This window comes from Polypterus senegalus, chromosome 5, assembly GCF_016835505.1.
Source record: "Polypterus senegalus isolate Bchr_013 chromosome 5, ASM1683550v1, whole genome shotgun sequence".
In the NCBI taxonomy this organism is placed as follows: Eukaryota; Metazoa; Chordata; class Cladistia; order Polypteriformes; family Polypteridae; genus Polypterus; species Polypterus senegalus.
In genome coordinates, this window is record NC_053158.1 from 99,466,580 (window position 1) to 99,486,872 (window position 20,293).

Consider the following 20,293-nt stretch of genomic DNA (forward strand, 5'->3'; position numbering starts at 1 on the left):
TGACTAAAAATGTTGAAAGATGAATGGCTATGTCAGCAAACAGTGTTCAATTGTGTTATGTTATTAAAACAGAAAATGAAGAAAAAAATAGAGGAATGGGACTCAATGATGTCTTATTACTCTTTGATCAGCAGACTCCTTTACAAAGCAAGCTATAATCTATGACAATAACTAGAAAGTGCAAAGTTAAGCCAGTTGTGTGTACTGTATGTTGTGACATGCTTTTTTTTTTTAGTCATTAAATGTTGTCAGCAATTGGGGTGCACATTTTCCAGAGTTGGTTTAAGTACAAAGAAAAACTCACAATATTTAACATATCACAACTCAAAGAGGATATGTTCCTGAATATCTTTGTTAATAAGATATCTGCTATTCATCTGCTATTGGTGCCCTAGTAGATGGAAACTTTTTATTAATCTCAAAGGAGAATTTCACATACTACAGAAGCAGCATACTGTTTAAAACAATATTAAAGAGTGATAAAAATGCAAGGTGGAGAGTGCGAGGCAGGTATAACAGACAATAACATTGTATAATGTTAACGTTTACCTAACAAACCCCCCTACCCCAGTGGAATTGAAGAGTCGCATTGTGTGGGGGAGGAACGATCTCCTCAGTCACAGCAGTCGGTCGCTGAAGCTGCTCCTCTGTCTGGAGAGGATACTGTCCAGTGGATTCTCCATGATTGACAGGAGCCTGCTCAGCACCCGTTGCTATGCCACAGATGTCAAGCTGTCCAGCTCTGTGCCTACAATAGAGCCTGCCTTCCTCACCAGTTTGTCCAGGCGTGAGGTGTCCCTCTTCTTTATGTTGCCACCCCAGCACACCATCGCGTAGAAGAGGGCGCTTGCCACAACCGTCTGATAGAACATTTGCAGCATCTTATTGCATATATTGAAGGATGCCAGCCTTCTAAGGAAGTATAGTTGGCTGTGTCCTCTCTTGCACAGAGCATCAGTAGCTACTGCAGTATGCACCCCTACCTTAAATAACTTTCACCCTATTTTGCTCTCATATTTAGTAAGGTTGTCTCAGATTTGAAACTCTATTCCTCTTTGGGTCTTGAAAGAGGCATTTGACAGCGTAGGTCCTCCTATTCTGTCAATCATAAATGGTTTCCTTACCTCTGGACAAGTACCAGCATATTAATAATAATAATAATAATAATTATTCTTTTTTTATTTCTTTAAACAAGCAGTTGTGCAGCCTCTCTGCAAACAGTCTGGGGCCTCATGTGTAAGGCCGTGTGTAGAATTTGCACTATAACATGACGTAAGCACAAAAGCTGAAATGTGCTTGCACACAGAAAAATCTAGATGCAGGAATCTGTGCGTACTTCAACTTCCACGTTCTTCCACTACATAAAGCCCAGTCAGCATGAAAAGTGACGCTTGTGCAAGCGCCTTCTGTCCTGCCCCAGCTCCTCCCAGAATTAAATTGAAGCAGGAAATGTCAACTTTTTAATCTTGAAATTTCCACTTTAATCAAGTAGTTTATTTTGTCATTAAAGTAGAATACCATAAACGTCTTAAAATCGATTAATTTACAAGTTTCTCAAATCCCATCGTAACTAAAGTAACGCATCAAATGCTTTGTTTTATATTTGATCTTCTTTGTGCTCTGTGTGTGAATCACTATGTGGTTCTTAAACCAGCTTTCTCTTCTTCCGACAGGACACAGAATCCATTACATTTGTGATATTACAGCTGTCTCAATAATTAAAATACTGAGACGTATACGTGATATCTTTTTCTTGATGATAGGAATGAATGCATGTTAGTACCGCCACCGTGTTCCCATGTTTAATAACACCCAATTCCTGTCCTTACTTTTCTTTCTCCAAATACCTAATCGACACACATTCAGCTCTGTAATAGTGGTTAAGCCATTTGTAAGCTTACAACGACGATTCTTCAAAAATTTTAAGGAACAATGAAATATCTTTGTAGTATGTGTTTAATTATTCTATCCATCTATCCTTCCAGCACACAGTCTGTGAACTAGCTAGCGCTGCAGCACCATGTCCTCACTTGTTTATTAACAATACAGATTATTTAAATGAAGTTTGGTTTTATCTGTATAATCAACATATTTTGCTGCATTTCATCTTAAAAATGATATTGTCATCATATGTAAATACGCGCTTTATAAAGTGCCGCAGGTTGTACAAAATTATAACTGAAGTGCAAGTTTACAGTGAGGAAATTCTACTTATAAGTACAAACAGTTCTACAAGGAGCACTTGATGGACTGATTGACTGTGTTTAAAGTTCTTGGGATGAAACTGTTTCTGAACCGTGAGGTCCATACAGGAAAGACTCTGAAGCATTTTGCCGTGGCTGAGGCAGCGCGTGCTTGATGGTGTATCCCGATAATTCTCTTTCTGGTCAGCTGCCGCTGTGATTCACTACTCAATTACAGTGATATAAATACTCTGAGTTGTGCAGTGAGAGTAATATGGAAAAAGATGATCCGCTATGGCAACCCCTAACGGGAGCAGCTGAAAGAAGAGGTGCAGTGAGAGTAACCACGTTAAAGCAGTCATCCATCCATCCATTCATTCTCTAACCCGCTGAATCCAAATACAGGGTCACGGAGGTCTGCTGGAGCCAATCCCAGCCAACACGGGGCACAAGGCAGGAACCAATCCCGGGAAGGGTGCCAACCCACCGCAGGACACACACAAACCCACCCACACACCAAGCACACACTAGGGCCAATTTAGAATCGCCAATCCACCTAACCTGCATGTCTTTGGATTGTGGGAGGAAACCCACGCAGACACGGAGAACATGCAAACTCCACCCAGGGAGGACCTGGGAAGCGAACCCGGGTCTGCTAACTGCGAGGCAGCAGCGCTACCACTGCACCACCGTGCCGCCTAAAGCAGTTATGGTATTTGGAATACTATGGCTATTCCCTGGACCATTATATTGTTACAGGTTAATCGCAATCGGATACATTACAGTAATAAACATTAGGCAGTTACAAAGCCGCGTCAGGAATGTGCGTCAAAGAAAGTATAACCACACAGGAACAGTAGCACTTCTTTGACGCTGGGTGCCGCCAGTCTGCAAAACTCACGGAGAACTTGCTTACGACAGGGTATGAGGTACTGTGGAAATGTGCGTGGCTTTACACAAAGTTTAGGTTTTATTAGGTTTACGATTCGAATGTAGAACTATACTTGCGCAATATTCCATTCCTTTCTAAGATGCTGGAAAAAGTTGTTTTTCAGTAACTTCAGTCTTTTCAAAATGAAAATATTTTTCAATCTGGTTTCCAGGCAAAATGTAGCACTTATCAAAGTAAAAAATTATCTAAGTAGATTCTAAAGATTGTGCAGTATTAAAGTTGTTAGATCTCAGTGCTGTTTATCGCCACATTTTTCTAGAGAGTTTTGAAAACTGGGCTGGCATTTCCGGGTCCACTGTCAAATGGTTCACTCCCTTTTTGGAAAAACTTTGTCAGTTTCTTTTACCAGATCATTATCTAAACCTGCCCCTCTCTTGTATTGCATACCACAAGGATCAGTGCTTAGCTGTATTTTATTTTCATTGTATGGGTTACCCCTAAGCCATATTATAAAAAGCCTGGTGCATCCTACCATTGTTCTGCTGATGGTACACCGTTGTACCTCCCTTTGTGGTTTGGCACCCTGGTTGTACTGAAATGCTGTTTGACTGCCTAAATCACATTAAGAATTGGCTGGCTAGTAATTTCTGTAAAATGAATGAGAGCAAGTTGGAAATTTTTAATTTTTGAATACAGCCTCATGTCTGCTAACAAAAATTGTACCATATTTCCACAGTTTTAGCATCTTTAGGGTGGTTACCTGTGAAAATTAGAGTGAATTTTTAAAATTTTACTATTGGTTTATAAATTTTTGAACAGGTTAGCACCAGCTTACCTCGTACACACCAACTTTCCTCATAAACCTCTGAAGTTGGTCTAAGTTGCTGCTTTCTGTCCTCAACAGTTGTTTGAGGCGTAAAAGTGACCGTGCTTACTCAATAGGAGGAGGAGGGTAGGAACACGGACTGATACAGTGCATTGCCGACCCCACCACATGACAAACCAACTCAGGATCCAGATTAGGACCCGAGTGCAGCCATGCAACGGGTGATACCTCAGCACCACACTAGTTCAGATGGGTGGAACAGGGTGCGGTTTTTATGGTGGCTGGAGTGCCAAATAGCTGGTCCCAAATTGTGAAATGTTTTTTTTTTGTTTTTCCTCCATGTTCGATCAGCCCCCACCATTGAATGCTTAACATCCAGGCTAAAAACTCATTTGTATACTCCGGTTTTTTAGATGTTTTAGAGGTGTGTTTATATGTAGTTTTGTTTTTGTATTACGCATCTGTTGTATGTTTTACTTTTTTTGTTCTTTTATTGATTTTAATTTAATACTGTAAAGCACTTGGGTCAATCACTGGTGCTAAATATCTTTTTTGTGTCTGTCACATATGGCAATAAAGAATCTGTCTAGTTATTATGGTTTGTTTTATAAGCTGCTTTAAGTAAAGGTGTCTGTTACATAAAGAATATCAGTAGAAATGCACTAAGGCTTCAATTTGAGTAATTTTTAACTTCTGATTATCACACTTGATCAAAGGAGAACCTTCCACCATTGTCAATTATAGATTAAGTACAGTATATTCAACCCTCAGTTACACCACTTTTGTAAAGTATTTTGGAAGACCATTTTAAAATTTTTATTGTGTTTTGGAGTGGCTAAAATATTTGTTGTGACATCCAGGGCCATGCTCTGACTTGTTACTTACTGCACATGACCCTGGACCAAGATTTATAGATTTCAAAAAGACAGAAATGAAGTGATCAAACTTGCTACTTTCCCAGTGCTGTCAGGACAGGCTCTAGTCTAACTCCACCACCCTCAACATCTGTCATTTGGCTTAAGTTGGTTTGAGAATGCAGTGATTACTGCTGCTGCTGCCTCTGAGCTGTAGAGTCCTGGGCAAATTACCCGTGTGTCTTTGTAGGTTTCCTTTCACAATCTAGAAACATGCCAGTTTATTTGATTTAAATTGGTCCTTTGAACTGTGGAAGAAAGAAGAGAGATGGGATCTGCACTGTGCGATCGGAAACCAGTTGGGAAGATGAGCAGTAAGCAGGTATCGAAGCCAACAACCATTTCACACATTGGGCAGGAAAAAAATCTGTAGCCACTAAATAGGTAGAAAGAGAGATTAAGAAAACTACACACGGGCTTAAAGTATAAATGTTAAACATTTAGCTCTACAGGACAAAAATACAAGGCATTTTAAAATAGAGCTAAAGAATAATCACTTTTTCCTCGGGCACAAGCAATTTTTTTTTCACCATTTACAGGGTTGTCTTGCTATTTTTCTCAGTCATATTTAGCTCCCACCTTTCAGGACTGTTCCCTTTACTTTCAATTCCAGCTTAACAGGACACATTTCCGTTTTTACTATGCTGGGTGGTTGCCCATTGAAAGTCATATGTCTAGAATAAACTGGTTCTTCTGTTCAGCCAGGGGTTGGGGTGTTTTGTTTGTTTTTGTTTTTTTTGTTTTTTTTATATAAAAAAAAAACACAGATGAACAGATTGCAATCGAGCCTCTGAAAAACTGAAATAGTCTTTTTTGAAATAACCAAACATTGTAATTATCAGTATTTTAGTTAAGATTATAATAGCACATTATCATATTATGATAGTACACCCCTTTTTAATGTTTTTCTTTTTTATTCATTTTCTGCATATTAATGGCCCGGCAACCCTCTCAGTTGAAGCTGACATGGATCAAATGGATTTTAAAAATTTGATTTGGTGGATGTAGTTTAAACATGCATGCTGGGAGGGAACAAAATCGTTACATCAAACTTGTAAACTTAATACGGCACCTCTGCCTGTTTACGCTTTTAAAACCCTATTCATTTCCTAATTTGTTAAATCTCTTGTAGTGACAATGTATCTACTTCTCTGCAACTCAAAAAAAGATATTCTGAGATCACCACTCGTATTGTTCAACATTCATTCATAATGAATGAGTGCTTGGTGTCCGATGTCCTTCTCAAATATCTTGGGACACTTTGGGGTAATATCTTTTAATTAATAGCCACTGGAAGTGGTAGCTAGTCCAACAACTAAGCAAATTATTGACAGCTAAGGTTACTCCTGTTCACCTCAAATCAGGTGTGTGGGGTTTTTTTTTTTTTTGTTTTAATATATTTCTCATTTACTCCCACCGAGTGCTGAATGCATTTAAAATACAGTGGTGTGAAAAACTATTTGCCCCCTTCCTGATTTCTTATTCTTTTGCATGTTTGTCACACAAAATGTTTCTGATCATCAGACACATTTAACCATTAGCAAAATATAACACAAGTAAACACAAAATGCAGCTTTTAAATGATTGTTTTTATTATTTAGGGAGAAAAAAAATCCAAACCTACATGGCCCTGTGTAAAAAAGTAATTGCCCCCTTGTTAAAAATATCCTAACTGTGGTGTATCACACCTGAGTTCAATTTCCGTAGCCACCCCCAGGCCTGATTACTGCCACACCTGTTTCAATCAAGAAATCACTTAAATAGGAGCTGCCTGACACAGAAGTAGACCAAAAGCACCTCAAAAGCTAGACATCGTGCCAAGATCCAAAGAAATTCAGGAACAAATGAGAACAGAAGTAATTGAGATCTATCAGTCTGGTGAAGGTTATAAAGCCATTTCTAAAGCTTTGGGACTCCAGCGAACCACAGTGAGAGCCATTATCCACAAATGGCAAAAACATGGAACAGTGGTGAACCTTCCCAGGAAGGGCCGGCCGACCAAAATTGCCCCAAGAGCACAGAGACGACTCATCCGAGAGGTCACAAAAGACCCCAGAACAACGTCTAAAGAACTGCAGGCCTCACTTGCCTCAATTAAGGTCAGTGTTCACGACTCCACCATAAGAAAGAGACTGGGCAAAAACGGCCTGCATGGCAGATTTCCAAGACGCAAACCACTGTTAAGCAAAAAGAACAATAGGGCTCGTCTCAATTTTGCTAAGAAACCTCTCAATGATTGCCAAGACTTTTGAGAAAATACCTTGTGGACTGATGAGACAAAAGTTGAACTTTTTGGAAGGCAAATGTCCCGTTACATTTGTCGTAAAAGGAACACAGCATTTCAGAAAAAGAACATCATACCAACAGTAAAATATGGTGGTGGTAGTAGTGTGATGGTCTGGAGTTGTTTTGCTGCTTCAGGACCTGGAAGGCTTGCTGTGATAGATGGAACCATGAATTCTACTGTCTACCAAAAAATCCTGAAGGAGAATATCTGGCCATCTGTTCATCAACTCAAGCTGAAGCGATCTTGGGTGCTGCAACAGGACAATGACCCAAAACACACCAGCAAATCCACCTCTGAATTACTGGAGAAAAACAAAATGAAGACTTTGGAGTGGCCTAGTCAAAGTCCTGACCTGAATCCAATTGAGATGCTATGGCATGACCTTAAAAAGGCGGTTCATGCTAGAAAACCCTCAAATAAAGCTGAATTACAACAATTCTGCAAAGATGAGTGGGCCAAACTTCCTCCAGAGTGCTGTAAAAGACTCATTGCAAGTTATCGCAAACGCTTGATTGCAGTTATTGCTGCTAAGGGTGGCCCAACCAGTTATTAGGTTCAGGGGGCAATTACTTTTCACACAGGGCCATGTAGGTTTGGATTTTTTTCTCCCTAAATAATAAAAACCATTTTAAAAACTACATTTTGTGTTTTACTGGTGTTTATATTTGACTAATGGTTAAATGTGTTTGATGATCGGAAACATTTTGTGTGACAAACATGCAAAAGGAATAAGAAATCAGGAAGGGGGCAAATAGTTTTTCACACCACTTTAGAATACAAAATAGCAATACAAAATGACATTGGGGTAAAATTAAAATCATGCAGTACACTCCCAAAAGTAATATGAAAAATACTATCATCATGGATGTTGTTACTGTTATTGTCACATACATTCCAAAGATAATTTCTCTACTAAAATTCAGAATACAGTCACAACAGTACAAAAATGTCAAAAATGCAGGGGACATGCTAGGACTGTTTTCTAGCTCTATGGTATGCACTCCTATTGAACACTGAAAGAAAAACCCAACATAGTGGCCAAGGGTAAACTATTTATTTTTAGCAGTAGGACTGTTGCTCTATCTAGGCAGTCTGAATGCTTACCTGTGGCTATAAAGAACAGATGAATGGTATCTAATTATTAATCATACTGTCTAGCTGACACAAAGACAAAGCAGCTTGATTTTTAATGGGTAATTCTGTGTGTGTGTATATGTATATGTATGCGTATATGTATGTACAGTGGTGTGAAAAACTATTTGCCCCCTTCCTGATTTCTTATTCATTTGCATGTTTGTCACACAAAATGTTTCTGATCATCAAACATTGGATTTTTTTTCTCCCTAAATAATAAAAACCATCATTTTAAAAGCTGCATTTTGTTTACTTGTGTTTTTATATTTGACTAATGGTTAAATGTGTTTGATGATCAGAAACCTTTTGTGTGACAAACATGCAAAAGAATAAGAACTCAGGAAGGGGGCAAATAGTTTTTCACACCACTGTGTGTGTGTGTGTGTGTGTGTGTGTGTGTGTGTGTGTGTGTGTGTGTGTGTATATATATACACAGGTATGTATACATACACATTTTTAGCTGACATTTCCTCCTGATGTCTGTCACCTTTACACTCTTTTTTTTGCTTTTTTTTTTTTTTTTAAGAGCTTAACACCTTTCATTGAGTACAGAGTTTTTGATCAGCTAATACATGACTGAATCAATAATGAAAAAAGTACAACAAACTCTTAGGTGCTGAATAAATATTAAGTATTTTGAGCTGGATGAGAATTTTTGCACATTAAGGAGACCAGAATCGATGTGTATTGTAAGAAAGGAAACAGCAATTTACTTCTCTCCCACAAAAATAGCCAAATCACACCTGCTTTTTATCTCCTGGAAACTGAACTCTCTCTGCTGCAAACTGCTGAGGGTTAAAATGTAGTGCATTAATCAATTACTTTTTTTTTTTTTTTTTTTATAATTGTAAGCTGGTATGAGTTAAAGATTTTGTCAATACCATTCAGTTTAAAGCTGTTTATTATTTTTTTTTTCTCCTGTGTCTATGTGGGTTTCATATCACTGTACAGACGGGCTCATGAGTTTAATTACTGATGCTATTCCACTGATTTTTTTTTTTACTTTGTGTTGGACTGTGCTTTGATGTGAACAAATAACTGAGTGCATCATCCCAAAGGAGCTGTAAAAGCCATAGGCTAGACCTCCTTTTTGAATTTAATATTTTTTATAACAAAGACATATATAATCTTTGCTACACATATTGAAGATGACAAGACCTTGGCCTACTGGCAAAAATTCAGCCTAATGACCAATTTGGGTAAGTAATGGCCCGGCGATTAGTCAAAGTTTTAAAACCACAAAAATTGATTAGCATTTGGAACTTTTCAGGCTGAATAAATTACAAATTAAGCAAACGTATGTATGCTGAGCCAGATCATTATGAAATTTTGACAGATTGCCTTGACAAAGTGCTCAAAACAACGAGGATGATAATCTTTTAGTGGCCAAAACTGTACATTTTGTGCTAAAGTGTAAGTAACCTCTCAGATCTATCATGTTAACCTCAACCCTTCCCCTTATTTTATGTTTTATTTACTGAATTTTATATGTATGCTGTTTTAAAGTGATCAAATAGAAAGTCAGACTTTTTGTTTATTATAATCAGAAATAAGTAAAGTACAATGTATAAAATAATCAAAGTGAAATATGTTCTTTAAAATTAATATTACGGAGAAAGTGCTAAAGATTGCTGATTTATGAGAACTGGTTTTAAGTAGAATGTCTGTCTTTAAGGCATAATGCTGTTATGGGGGTACACAGCTGTTTAGAAGTCAAATGTTTACATCAAAGGACTGTTTAATTATGGTATTCCTTATTTGGGGAAAAAAAGTTAAGTGTTGCACCGTTGCTACTCCTAACCTCCCCAGGGTTTAGGAGAGCTTATGAGCTATACTAACTCACTAGGAAATGCCAGAAGATGACATTTAGGCAGAGATCATCATGAAAGTGAAATGTTTTAGAAACACTGGACAATGATGAACTCATTAAAATATATTGAACTGACAGAGACTGAATAATTTTAACAACAAATCTTGTATGTTTTTTATATATTTTGCTTTATCTACGTGAAGGAGCTATGTGTTGTCAGCGAGAATCAAAAAGTGGGGGCAATGCTACATATTTTGGCCACATTTAAAAATGCAACTTTTCAATAGCGATGATTTGGGTATTTTACAACTAAACCATTTTTTAAAATTTTGTGCCAAACATTGAATGTGAGGAGGACATGTGCCCACAGATTCTCCAAGGTTTCATAGGATGACATTTACTTCTGTGTTTCAGCAGGTGACATCCTATTGCCCAGTGTATGGCATTGGTTTCTTCTCCTGAATCCTGACTGCTTTTATACCAAGACTGCGTTGCTTTAAGTTCAAAGTTGACCCCTTGTCCTTCACTTTTGTTTCTGACAATATTAAGATACACCCCATAATTAGAACTTCTCCTTGCACATCTGCAGCATATGTCACACCCCAATATATAAGAGCATGTTTCATGTTATATATATTTTTTGTAACACGTAGTCTCTTAAAACGGGAACTTCAGAAGTGAAAAACATCCTGATTACTTGTTGTGAATCTTTGATACCTTAATTAAAAAGGCATCTTCTCTTTGGTTGGATACTTACATTGAGATGTGAACATTTACTACTTTCCACTTTATGGTCCCCTCCTTTTGCATGGGACACATGGTAGTCAGTAAGGCATAATTATACAGAGCTGAGGTTTATTATTCTGGTATTCTGTACTGGAATTTTTTTTTAAGGTGTGACAAGCGTGAGGTTTGAGTTTATGCAAGGTTTATACAATTGGCTTTAACCAGTTCATGCACAACCTAATCCTGTTCTAATTAATATGTAACATTGAATGTTATGTACATTATCTGTAGCCAAGCTGGTATATGCTGAAAATGAATGGTCTGTGGTGGGGTGTGTGTGTGTGTGTGTGTGTGTGTGGTTTTTTTTATTTTTATTTTGTTTAATTTCCAGCCAAAGATGGCACAGTTGTTGATGAGCATATATTTTGTTATTCTCTAAGGAGACAAATGATCTTTTACTACACATCTTTCATGAGATAAATCCACTTTGATTATTACCATTTTTAGACTTGTAATTTTTCATAAGCCCAATTGCTCATTGTGTTGCCATATTTAACTTGAGGGCACATATGATCGTGAATATTATGTCAGAATTCTAAATATCAGAAAAAATGGCCAGCTTTTTTGTTTCTAAGAACTTGGAGTTTTGGGATTCAAAGTATGAAAAATGTGTCTAGTAACCTGTACAACTATGGTTTCTTTTACTCTTCGGAGTAATTACATACTGCTACTAGAAGATATTTCTCAAGTTTTTGCTGATGTGAGAGGAGATGTAATTTCTATAGCTACCATTCCCCAAGGTATGCTACTTTCTACTCGGGTTGCCTCTCCCAAATCAAACAGGCTACAAATTCAACATTTCTTATCAGCTTTTTCCATTACTTCAAGCATTATTCCAGTAGCTCTAGTGAATTTTATGTGACCATTAACTTCATGGTATCGCTCATACAGTTCCTTAAAATACAGTGTATAGGGATACCTTTCCTCAATTACCCTGCATCCATTCCTCTCTTCCTGGTATTGGAACTGAACAATGCCTAACTAGATAACCCATGCAATGATTTATCTTTAAAAGATATGGGTTTTTGGTGTTCCTCTTTTATTTCAATATGAAGTATGAGTAATTTTCCAGAGATCCTAATGGCTGTTTTCATTTGGTTTCTAGATACTCGGATGTTCTTTCCAATACTTTGTTCATTAACTTTAATTTACCTTTTTAGTTTTATCTCCTCTTCCAAAATTGCACTTACCTGAATCTAAAATATTACCTGTCTGTCTATATAATGTTTATACTTTTCAATAAGAACCACTAATGATTTTGGTGGTGGTGGAGGTTCTTGTATCCATCAATGAATATATCATCTTCAGTTACTTCTAGTCTAACATTTCATACCTTTTTCTCTGTTGCATATGTACTGTGGCCTGTATCAACAATTATATACTTTCCTTGATGATATTAAAAAAAAAAAGTGTATATATATATATATATATATATATATATATATATATATATATATATATATATATATATATATATATATATATATATATATATATATATATATATATATATATATATATATATATATATATATATATATATAACTTTTTTTTTTTGGTCAAAGTAAGGTCCTTTTTTATTTCAGGTATTAAAAGCATAGGATAAGTGCGTTCTTGGCCTAGTTCTTTCTATCTTATAAAGTCTCTGTCCAGATTTGTATATTTCTACCAAAGACCATTTCTTCAGTATGCCTAATCTTTTAATCTTGATTAATCCGCATGAATTCATTTAATATGATGTCCTTCTATAATGGTTTGGTGACTTAAGCATTTCTTAGTGTATAATTTTATGCATAATTGATTGATCTTGCTTATTTTAATTCATATTCACTTTTAGGTGTGGTAATATTCTGCAACGTTTTGCTTTGTTCCTGTCTATGTACTACAAACATGCAATACCAGTCCAGACTTTAAAGTTTAACATAATTTCAGTTTTTGCTTACTAAAATGTTTACTTATTTTATGCATCATATACATTTATATACTCGCACAAATTTCTCCATGGTCTTGTTTTAAAAATAACTGCTTCTTCTCGTACCTGTAAGTCTTGCAGCATCAGGAAGTACAGGACAACCTTCATTTCCTGTTCAGTTGCTTGTTGTTGTCATCTGTTTGGTACTTGCTATCAGTCCTTGAATGCCTTGTCATTACTGACTGCAGTGGTGCACACTTCTTGCCTTTTTTTGGTTACTCTTCACTTGAAAGTTTGTTTGCTTTCCCTTTCATATTTGTTTGTGTTTAATTTTTTTTTTCTTTAGCGGTAATGCTCCCCCCAACCTGCTATCTCTATCAGTTTTGTCTATTGCATTTATATGCTCTGGCATTGTGTGCCATTTCAACACATATCCTCTCTTAATCAGTATTCCTAAATTTCTGAGACCGTATTCCTGAATTCAGCTGAGCTATTTTATATTGATTATTGATTCTGTTTCTTGAAAATGTAGCTGACATTTTAAATTTAATTTCCTTTTGGGTGTAACATACTCTATCAGCAATCTTTTTAATGTTTTCTTTTGAAGTTAATTTGACTCTGGGCATGTCATCTGGGTGTTTGTCTAACATTAAGATATTCTTTCCTTTGTTCCTTGCATGCTCTCATGTACTCTTCCTGTGTATGAAAATGTCTTTCACATTTGAATTCCACTTCTCCTAAACCAGATAAGACACTGAAGGTTACATCCTTACATATGGTGTGAATGGAGAACTATGTTGAAATCTTTCCCTGTTCCCTGATGATATCTTTTCCTCAACCATAATGCTTCTTTCCTGAACAGCAACTGCTGTTTAAACATTAAATTGAAATGTTTTAAGACCGCTCTTACTCTCTCCCTCAGTTTATTAGTAGCAACATTCACTAGAATTCTGACATTACAGGCAGAAATACAATATTTCCTCTGATTTCTACTTATTTCTTATTATATAAGAAATCATTCAGAATGTTCACGTTCAGATGGTAACCAGTTTGTTTCCTACTCTTCTCATTCTATAATAAGAATAACAGCAGCTCACTACTCAAAACAGGGCATTCCGGTATTGAACTATGAATGTCTTGATTATGTGTTGGTAGTTCTTACTGCTGCACCACCAAAGCTGTCGTATTAAAGGCGTGTCAATGTTGCACCCTAATGAGTTTTTTTTCTGCAGTTATATTCTTGAATAAAAACACACTTGTTTTGTTGTTTGTACCTTTTGTGAAAGTGTATTTGATATTTGGACTACAGGGTGACACGTTCTACACTTCATATCTACATTTTGTCAAATACTAAAACATGAAAAAGATTCTGTTTTAACAAAGTGTTTACATAGATCGTTGTAGACATGGAACACACATGAAATGCATGTATTCCAAATAACGAAATATTATTTACCCTATACAACTCACGGCAAATGACACGCAAGTAAACAGACTTGAGCTGAGAGAACTTTCTGTCCTTTCGCCGTTGGTAGGGGGATGAGATAGCAGGCTGCTTGTGTTGACTGACACATTTTGCAAGACAAAAGATGCTGATGGAGAGGTGGGCCGGGATTGCGCAGCCACTTGGGTCTCCAACTATGAGGATCCTACGAGCTGGATCACCCTCTGGGGAAATCTCACCACATGGCCATAGTGCTGTAACTGACACTCCCTCACAATGCAAGTAATGTGCCTCATTCGGGACTCCATGAGCAACCGTTCATTTGACACACAGTCAAACCAGTGGTACTCAAGGATTTTCCAGAGACAGTGCTTTGTCCTTTTGCATAGATATCTGGAGCGCCACACACCCCTTTCCAGCGACCTCATGACCCCCCCCCGTGCTCCCCCACCATGCTCTATCAATCCGTCTATTGACCTCATAGAAAAAATCACCAGAGATGTAAATGTCTAACACCCAGTCCATAAGAGCATTGAAGAGAGTAGGAGCAAGAACACACCCCTGACGGACCCCAGAATCAACTGGGGGGGAAAAAACCGAGGTTCTGCTTCCACTCAGCACAGCACTTGCAGTACCAGTGTACAGGCCATTCATGATATCCAGCAATCTTGAGGGGATCCCGTGAAACCTCTGGCTGTCCCACAGGGCAGCTCGATCAACTGAGTTGACCGCTTCATGAAAATTGACAAAAGCTACAAAGAAACTCTGCCGATATTCAAATTTGCACTCAATGAGAACCCTCCGTGCCAGGATACGGTCCATGGTAGACGACTTGGGTATAAAACCAGACTGCTTTGATCACTTGTAGGTGAGCAAGTGATCGTAAATCATAGCAGGGACCTTACCTGACTCCGAGAGCAGTGTTATCCCCCTGTAGTTGCTGCAATCCGGGCCATTCCCCTTTTCCAGATTGGAAAATGGGATTTGTCAAACCTATCAGTTGGGATGATGCCAGTCTCCCAAATGGAAGCAACAATTGCTTACAATGCCAGGAGGACAGCTTTACCACCTGCCTGGAGAAGTTCACCCCAGATACCACATCCCTGCAGCCTTGCCTCCCATCAGCTGGTTCACTGTCTGCAATATCTGTGAGATTGGGTGGTTTACAACTAATTGGATGATCAGCCTCAAGAACCGTGGACCCAGAGATATCCAACATCCTAGCTGGAGGATCGGCTTTAAACAGATGCTCAAAGTAGCCAGCCCAGCGCCATAAGGACTGTTCCATCACCCATCCTGACTGCAACTCTCAAAGAAACAGATTTGAATGTGCATAATGCTTTGATTCCTCTGTAAGCAGGACATGGGTTACTAGACCATAGATGGTGTGTCACTTGCTCACAGATTCCTCTAACAAACTCCTCTTTATCTGCCCTCGGAGCCCTCACCTCCATCCTTCTGTTCCCCGTACAGACTGGAGTTGGCATTAAGCCGTGCGCTGCGACTCCTTAATATCCAGGGTGCTCTGCGAGATGAAATACCACCTCTTAGGTACACCACCTCGGCAACATTCAGGGTCTCGACATAGAAGGTTGCATCCAAGTCTGCAAGTTTTTCACACAAATTGTTTGCAAAATCATTAGAAACAGTCTAATCTTGGAGTCTTGTGCAACAATGTGGCCCAGGGTGCTAGATACAGGATCCAGTGATCTGTAACTCCTGATCTTTTGCAAAGTCAAGGAACCTGGAGCTACTTTCACCACAATCACCAGACCCATGGGGTCGGACACAATCCTTATAGCAATCCCAGTCCGTGCCGGTGGCTGCACTGAATGAAAAGGTTTACTAACCCATAAAAGATAATGCAACAATATATTCATTAAGACTTTAAATTAGACTTGTACTGTTGTTGTTTCTAATTTTTAAACAAAGTATCAGAATTTTCCCTTTTTACAGATTTGTGATAATTTAAAATCAATAAGGCTAGAATGTTCTCCTTTACTGTCCCTGCAAAATTATAGTTGTTTCTCAACTCTGTAGTCTATTGTTGAGATGGGCGAGGAGAGGATTATCTATATTCTAAAGCATTTTCCTTGGTTTCAAAGAGATTTAGATGTAAAAAGGGACAATCAAAGTACTGAACAAATTCGTCAACAATAGGTCCATGGCTACTCCTTTTCTTTTAAGAGGCTAATGAGTCGTCTGCAGATTTTAAGATATGCCTGTTCTTAATGTTAATCCCTGCAGTCATTTGTATACAAATTGAACCCAAGGGGAGTTGGGCAGCAGCCCTGAGTGGATGGAGAAAGGTTATTGCAAAAAAAAGTTAACACTTATTTGTGTTGGTAGTTAAAAAGACTAGAATCCAGCCCAAGTTAGATCCTCTAGAATTAAAAAATCGGTTTCTAGATTAAAACATGACGACGGATTGCATTAAAAGCAGAAAAAGAATCGTCACCAATCATGTGAGTTTTTGAGGCTCCCATGAACTGATACAGCTAATTTAGGATGTGTTGAGGAAGTGGCCTCCATCTCCATCTATGATCAGTCTGCAAGCTGGTAATTCTCCAGATAAGGGTGAATTTTGCTCGATTAGTTCTCTTGATATCTTCCTTCCATCCATTATCCAACCCGCTGAATCCGAACACAGGGTCACGGGGGTCTGCTGGAGCCAATCCCAGCCAACACCGGGCACAAGGCAGGAACTAATCCCGGGCAGGGTGCCACCCCACCGCAGGACCCACACACCAAGCACACACTAGGGCCAAATTAGAATCGCCAATCCACCTAACCTGCGTGTCTTTGGACTGTGGGAGGAAACCGGAACGCCCAAAGGAAACCCACGCAGACATGGGGAGAACATGCAAACTCCACGCAGGGAGGACCTGGGAAGTGAACCCGGGTCTCGTAACTGCGAGGCAGCAGTGCTACTACTGCGCCACCGTGCTGCCCTTGATATCTTCTCCTATTTAAAATTTTTGAGAAGCTGAAGGCCTCCAGTCTGAAGTTATTCATAGTTTGTGGAAGTGCAATGTTGGCTAATAAAATAACATTTCCCTTTTTCCAAAATTTGAGCACCTATTGTATATACAAAGATGTGTGAAAATGGAATATTGAGCAGAGTCATTTTGTACAGGACGGAAGCCAGCGCCTGCTTATTTTATTCATTCCAAAGGTGTGTTTTAATTTTAACTTGTTGAAAAAACTTCGTCCCTCAGATAGAAAATGTCCCTTGTTTTAATTTCAGTAGTTAATCTGTTTTTATGCTTAAGAAATTCTGAAGCAAAATCCTGTGTTTCAAACCTTAAATGGAATTTATGAAGTTGAATGAAACCCTTAAAGGTGGACTGTAGGAATATAAAAAAAAAAATACTGTAGATATATATCCGCAGTCATCCAGCATAAGATTCAGGAGCAGACTGGAGTAAGATAATACTGTACTTTTAGTATGTAACAAAATTAAATATTTAGAAAGTGTTTGAAAGCATTATAAAATCCTGTTTAGAAAAGAAATATGATGCATCTAATACAAATTAAGTCTAAAAATGTTGTCATTTGATAAGCGATTATAGGTATAGGATTACATTTATACATGCACATCCATAAATGGTGCCCATAAAAAGTACTCGCCCCCCCCTCTGAAGTTTTTATACTTTTATTTATCACTGTGGGTTATTTTGGCCTTTGACACTGATCAACCAAAAAAAAACTCTTTAATATCAAAGTTAAAACCCGATATCTGCAAAGTGGTCTAAATTTATATAACACAAAATGATTTATAGCATAAGTATTCGCCTGTTTTAATATAGCATAATTAATTCATCACTGGTGTAGTCAATTGCTTTTAGAATTCACTTAGATACTGTAAATGGGATCTTCTGTTTGTAATCAAGGATTTTAAGTTGACTATATAATAACTGTACCTTATGTGGAAGGTACAACTTGTGGTGAGCCAGTATCCTGGCATAATCTACACAATTACAATGAAAGAGAAAACTGCGGTTTTAAAAAATAAATAAATAAATAAAAAAAATGCAATAGTTATGCAAAAGTTAATTTAATTAAAAAAAAAATTCTTTGCAACAAGTTTTTAAGTGCCAAGTCTAGCTCCTGGGTGGGCAATGTCAGTCCTGGAGAACCGCAGTGGCTGAAGGTTTTTGCTCCAACCCAGCTTCTTAATGAGAAATCAATTATTCCTGATAAAGCACTTATTGCTTAAGTGACATTGTGATGCTTCATTTTAGTGGTCCTGCTTGTTAAGGTTCCCCACCCTTGTTTATTTCAATCTTAAACAGCTGCAGTCACGGTTTGTTGGCTCCTTAGTAACAATAAGATGTAAATGACAAATCAACCAATAGTTCTCCATCTAGCTTGTTTCTATTAACATCTGTGTGGTGTTCATGCACTGTTTGATAAAACACCTAATAGAAAATGTGACGGACTGAAAATTATGCATTTTAGTCTTAAAATTATTTGGATAATATTCTACAATATAAGACCTTACATTGCAGAGCAACAAGCCATACAATTTAAATAAGGTCTGAGGTTGAGAAGGATTGGTTTCTAATTAAGCAATTGGGTTGGAATGAAAACCTGTAGCAACTTTAGCTCTTCAGGACTGACCTTGCCCACCCCTGGTCTAGCTTAACAGTTTCAAGGCTATTGTTGATATCAAGAGGGTATAACACTGAAGGCATTGCTAAGCATCAACAATAGTTGCCTGCAGCGTAATGATTAATTTTATCTGCTAGATGGCAGCAAAAGTTGCAAGATGAACCGACTCGCTGGTTCCATCATCAAAAGAACTACTCTGCAAAGGAAATTTTACATATATTGTTGACTTGGATTCTGCATTATCAAATAAAGATTCTGAGATACCACAAAAAGAAAAAGTAACTGACATTGCTTGTAAATTATCTTCAAACCAGTAACGGCATACTGCACAATAACGTGCAGTGAATACACTTGACTTGAGCATTCCTAGTTTTCATACTCTGTCTCTGTTTAGCATTCGTTTGCTCAGAGGTTGATGCGCTTGCTGCTTCCTGAGCAGCTCTTCTTTTCTCCACCCTAGCAGCCTGTTGCTTCTTTCTTCGGCATCTTTTTGCGTTAAAAATGATTTAAGTTTTTGTGTTGCAATTACTTAGTATGTTTTCTTTAATTTTTCACTTAAGCTGGCACTTAAGTGTTCAATCTGCTTCAAGAATGAGAACGGTGCCCATATACATGCGCCGCGCTGCTGAGAGTTGATTCTACAATAAAATTAAAAAGTAATAAAAATCCTCACCCCAAAAGCAGATAGTAGACTTCACATAGTATGTGTACTAAATTTCAAGTCAATAGGTGAATCTATTTGTGAGCTACAGGTGATTTAAAATCCTGGACAGACAAATGAACAGCCACGGTAGCATATTTATAGAAGATGTAGATAAGAGAGAATCCCTAATATGCTGTTGTTTTTTATTTAAGTGCTCACGTTTGTGCTCTTGCATTTAATGAGATTTTTATTGATTTGAAAGACACTGACTTTTTACCGGATGTTTAATGAGTTCACATATTTAATCCTGTGATCTTGCTCCATTCTATTTACTTCTTCCATCTCCACCATATCTCAAAGTGTGATTGATATTCTTGAGACTGCAATCTTTTATGCTTCCTAACTGAACAGAATGCTATCTCTGAAGCTTTATTGACTTGGTGTTTAGACTATTATGATTGTGTTCCCTTTATTCTTTTGAGCAGTGTATGTACACATACATACAAACACACACTCTCCTATAGAAATATATGTTGACCATTCGGGAGCAAAAAGATAGTAAAAGCTAAAAGAATCATCTAGTCATACTGATTGTGTTTATTTAGAAAGCAGTGCAGTCTAACCTAAAAAAGGGAAAAAGATCAGTGTTTGGGTTTTGACTGAACAGCATTCCATTCCAGGAAGGAATGTTGTCTAAGTATAGTCCTGGGACAGAACATAAACCTGTTTCTTAATTTTGAAATACCAGTACATTTACTTTTATGGTTTGATACAATTGGTTACATTTTTCTTCTTCAGTTGGAGAACATGCAGTTCATGTGACTTGCTCATGGTCACACAGCATCAGT

The 20,293-nt window shown here is 37.7% G+C and overlaps 1 protein-coding gene across 1 annotated transcript in view; it reads left to right on the forward strand.

The window, feature by feature from the left end:
• The window catches only part of gad3 (glutamate decarboxylase 3), a 97,595-nt gene that overhangs the window by 2,432 nt on the left and 74,870 nt on the right, over positions 1-20,293 (forward strand). The gene's annotated exons all lie outside the window — the stretch shown is intronic.